We start from the raw sequence: 5136 nt of genomic DNA on the forward strand, positions 1-5136 counted from the left end.
GCCGCCGAGGAGCGGCCCCTTCCCAGCAAGCCGGCCTGCAGGTGGGCTTCCAGGAAGGGGGCCGCTGGTCCCCCTCAGCCCTGGCCAAGGGCCAGCCATGTCACCAGGTGCAGGCGGGGAGAGGTGCGGAGAAGGGAGGGTGCAGGGGGAGGAGGTGGGCGCGGTGGCCTGGGCCGTGGCCCAGTGTGGTCACCACAGCCTTAGGAGAGGCCCAACCTGACCATGCTCCTTCTAGAACCTTCTGTTTGCCCTTTTGGGGGGGTCACACAATCTCTGCTGGGGCCCCTGGCTCAGGGGCTTGTTGCTACAACACCCGGGGAGACCCCAAACACAAGAGAGAGACGAAGGAAAGGGTTCCCAGCCCAGGCCGGGGATGGGGTCCCGGCCCCCAGCAGCAGCCCAGCCTCCTGGGCCTCCCTCCCCCGTCAGCATCGCCCCGCGAGCCGCCAGCCCAGGCCCCTGCCCGCTGCGTCTTATGCTCGGTGCCGCCCAGAGCCTGGGGTGGCGCGAGGGGCCCCCTGGCAGGCCCGGCCCTGTTTACTGAGACTCCCCAGGGGGCATGTCTGCTGACCCCAAACATCACGCTGGGCCTGGTTAAGGGACATCATTTCCTTTGTGCTGTTGGAGTTTTTTCTGTCTCCATTCAGGGCTACAGGGAGGGCCGGACCCTACCCCACCCCACCGTCCACAATCCCTGCCTGAATGTGGGCCACGAGGTCATTAAATCTGGGCCCAGATCGAACCCACACATGCACCCAGGGCCGCACAAAAGCCAGCAGTCCCCACAGAGCACCCCCAAACAGGACAGGGCCCCATCCATGCCTTCAGTGCGGCTGGCAGGGTTAGTGACCCTGGGTGGAGATCCTCACTCACAGCTATAGCCACACACCTGCGGACACAAGCCCAGGAGATGCAGCCGGTCAGGCCTACACAGCCTGAGAGCACACAGCCAGACGACTGACCACTGCACACAGGTTCACGGGGACACTCTGAGATGCACACACACACACACACACACAGGGACACACGTGTGGACACATAGATACACGGACACACAGGTACATGGAGACACGTGTGGACACACATGTGGACACACAGACACATGGATACACGAGCACATGTGTGGGCACAGACAGTCACACACACATGGACGCAGATGCATGGGCACACAGACATGTGAAGTCCTGTGTTCTGTAGGCCAGAGATTTGGTGGTTGCTCAGCCTAAACCCTCCGGAGCAGCGCGGCTGGGGGAGGGCCCAGGTGTGAAGACCCTGGAGGTGACCGCCCCACCCCGGCCGCCACTGGGGCTGGGAGTGAAATTCAAGCCCCTGTTTGCTTGGTGACACTTAACTCGGCGCAGGGACATTTTGAAAGCGCCTTTGGGTGGGGGGCCTGGGCCGGCCTTACAGCCCCCTCTGGGCCCCTTCTCTCAAAGCAGGAAGTAGGGCTGGGCCAAAGGTAAACACATTCCAGCCTGGGGTCCCCAGCTCCACGGAGGGGCTCTGCCGTGGGCGCTGGCCGCCTGTTTTCCCAGCCCAGGCAGGGCTCACAACCTGGGCTGGGGCTCTGGGCCCACCCCCGCCCTCCCCACAGGCTGCCCACACCCACCCAGAGCCCTCCAGGTGGGTCCCCTCCTGGTTGCTGCCCAGGGAACCGGCCCTGGAAACAGAGCAGGCGGGCACACCCAGGGTGGATGCTGCCGTGCACACGCGGAGGGGCAGGCGGGTGGGCACAGCCCCCGTCAGGCAGGGCCCCGAAGGCCTCGGACACCTTCCTCAGGTGGATGTGGCGAGGAGCCCCTACCCTGGCCTAATGCCAATCCAGAAGCACCCCCTTCCCCAGGTTGACCTCGGGTTTCCAGGTGGAAGCCCAGAGCAGGAGTGCGGGTATGACTAGGAGGGTCTGCAGCCCCCAAGGCCCTGGCCCCACTGCCTTCGGTAACCCCGCGCCCTGGAAGTGGACAGAGTCCTCCCTATGCCTGGAAGAGGTCTCCAGAGCGCCTGTGTCTCTCCTCCTACCCACGGCCAGGTCGCCCTCGGGGCCCCTCCGGCCACCTGCAGTGCCCACCCCACGGCTGCCATCCCCTGGGAAGCTGGGCTTTCGTCTTCGGAGGCCCAGCTTTGCAAAGCTCCAGGAGAGACGGGTGCTTGTGAAAAAGGCCATGGGGAGTTCTAACTCGTGACCCCTGAAGGATGAGTTTCTTTGTCCCGCTGGCAAAACCCATGTGGGCGAGTCCAGCAGGCCGTGGGCCTGGAGGTGGGTGTAGCCTCACCCATGAGCTGCCCGCTGGCCTGTGAAAGCCTCCCGGGGGTCGGGGGCAGGAGGCACTGGGGAGCCCCCAAGGGTGCCATGGGCTAGCCTTCATTAAACGCCTTCATATAAATGCAACCCTGCTGACCACCTGCCCTGCTGGCCTGGAACCGTCCCCTTCTTAGCCCTGGAATTCCCATGTCTCCCATCAGGCAGGAGGTGGGCCCCAGAGAGGAGACCAGACACATGGAACCCATGGGGAGTGCACGGGGGGGAGCTCGTGGGGCCAGAGCCAGAGCAGCCAAGGGCCACGCAGCCCGGACGCTGGGAAAGGCATGTGCTCGGGGTCTCCCAGGCCTTTGCTATCTCCTCTCGGTCAGCTGGCCCGCAAGGCATTTCCTGACTGCCCCGAGCACGGGAAGGGGTCAGGGACCCAGCCCTGTTGCCAAGGGCTTCTCCCTCGGGTTCCCAGCGCCGCGCCTGGCGCCCAGGAGCTGGGAGGCCTGGTTGGGGGTGGTTAGAGGCAGAGGGGCGTCACCGGCCAGCTGTTGCCTTGTACCCGGACACCAGCCACGAACACAGGCGGTGGCTGCACTTGCACCCCGGGCGCAAACCCCAGGCCAGACGCCAGCGGGACACAGCCCTGGGCCTTTCAGCGGCAAGATCCCCATCCCGGCCGTGGGCCCCCTCTCCCCTCTGCCCCCACCCTTTTCTACCCCCTCCCCACTGTCGCCTGCCTAGTGAGAGCTCGCCCCACGGCGCCCCTGCTCTGCCCCTCACTGGGGTCTCCTGCTTGTTGCCCCCCTGCGCCCCCCGGCTCCACCACGGCAGAGTGAAGGGAGGGGACGCCTCTGTGCCCCGAGCCCAGCGCTCAGGGCCTGCAGGGCTGTGGATGAGTGTGGCAGGGCGGTGGACTTCCCAGGGGCGTGGCCGGCCTGGGCCGCATGTCCAGACCACTCCCCTAGGATAATTCTAGAAACCGATCCCCTACACCAGGCCTTTGGGGTCCAGGGCAGGGGCCTAGGGAGGCCTAGGTGATGTGTGTACAGCAGGGGCTTTATGTGGCAGGACCTCTTCCTCACCCTCAGACCCGACGTCTCCCTGCAGGAAACCCCTGGGTCCCACAGCCCGCCGCCCCTGCCCCGGTGCCCACGTGGTGCCTGCCCTATTCCCGGAAGTCCCAGTGCCCTCTGCCGTCCCACCTCACAGGCCCTTTCATTGCCCACCCCTCCTGTCCACAGCCCCCCACCCTGTGATCCTTCCCCACCCATCGCCCCTTCCCATCCATTACCCGCCACGCCATCCTTTGTGTCCGTCCCCTCGTGGCCCATGCGCCTTTTCATGTTCCCCATCCCAGGCCCCACCGCAGCCCCATGTCTCCCCAGCCCATGGCGCACCCCCCTCAGGCAAACAGCTCAAATCCAGAGTCCCTGAGACCAATTCCTGTAACTGTGTTTATTGATGAGTCCAGGGCTTCTGGGGAGGCCCTGGCAGGGAGGGACACAGAGCGAGATAGACACACAATGGAATGCTTCGAGGTTTGCTCCGATGTTTGGAGCACCCAGACTAGGTGAGGGGAGGGTGGGGCCCCACACACTCGGGCCCCCTCCCAGTCGCCCCCAGACAGAGATGGATGAGAGGTGGGCAAACTGCTCTTCCTCCAACAGGCTGGCCACTGGGTGGGCTGAGGGTAGTGCAGGGAAGGAAAATGGGGAAGACTTCTAGGCTTTAGGCTTGAACGCCTGGGCCGATGGTGGTGCTGTTTACAGATAGGGATGAGTTGAGGAAGGCACTGGCTAAGGGGAGGGGGGGGGGGCGGCGGGGGGGGGGGGGGTCGCAGGCCGAGGAGGCCAGGCCACTCAGCAGCTCACTCACTCGCTGAGAGACCCAGGCTTGTTCCAGAACCCCAAACCAGTGCAAACGACTTAGTGCAAATTAATTCAGGAGGGACGGGGAGACAGGGTTCTGGACACTCTGAGTCTTCTGAGCAAAAGACAGAGGAGAGAAGAGAAGAAAAAAGACAGAGGAAAGGATGAAGGGGAGGGAGGGAGGCTGGTGGTGGTCTCTGGGCCGCGGCAGGGCGTAGCCTCAAAGATGGAGTCGCCGGGCGGGGGTGGGTGTCGCCGCGGTGCTGCTCCTCCGATGATGGTGTGGGTCGTCCGTTCCTTTAGCTCAACCTGCGGACAGAGGCAGGACGTGAGGGCGGGTCAGGGCGGTCCGGCCAGGGGGCTTTGGGAGGGGCGCCCGTGCCCACCTTCCGGAGCTGGCTCCTGAGTCGGGGTGTGTAGTGGTTCCAGAATGCAGCATATTCTCAGTCAGAGCTAGAAAGGCTTGAAGAAGCCTGGGTTCCAAGGCCCAGGCATGAGCTGGGTAGCACCATTTCTGCGGGTCAGGACAGAATGAGTGCCCAGCTCTCGGCCCTGAGCCCTCCGCCCCCGCCCCCCCCCCCCCCGGGGGGGGGAGCAAAAAAGCCTCTCGGGCTGGTGAGTGCCAGTCGGCACTGATCCTCCGTGCAGGAATCTCCCTGCTTTGCCCTCCGCACCCCTGTTGCTGTGCTCTCCTCCCGAGGGCGTGTCAGGACAGGGTTAAAGGAGCAGCTGCTCCGGGGACTCTGGCTCACTCAGGCCGGGGGGAAAGGAGGGGCACGTAGTGCGGGGCGGGTCTGCGGCGGCAGAGGCCAGCGTGACGTTGCGCCGGCGTGACGTTGCACCAGCGTGAGGCGCGCCGTGCGTGCGTTTTCCCAGGGAAGTTGTTCCTGGATCCCGGGACCCTGGCAGTGGCGGGCTGCACAGGCTCCCCGGAAGGGGGTTGTGGATAGTGACCTGTGCTCGCACACAGGCTTCTTGGTGGCGGCAGCAGCAGCCTTAGCGTCTCATGCCCGTCTC

Source organism: Lipotes vexillifer, unplaced genomic scaffold (genome assembly GCF_000442215.2).
Source record: "Lipotes vexillifer unplaced genomic scaffold, Lipotes_vexillifer_v1.1 scaffold1094, whole genome shotgun sequence".
Taxonomy (NCBI): Eukaryota; Metazoa; Chordata; class Mammalia; order Artiodactyla; family Lipotidae; genus Lipotes; species Lipotes vexillifer.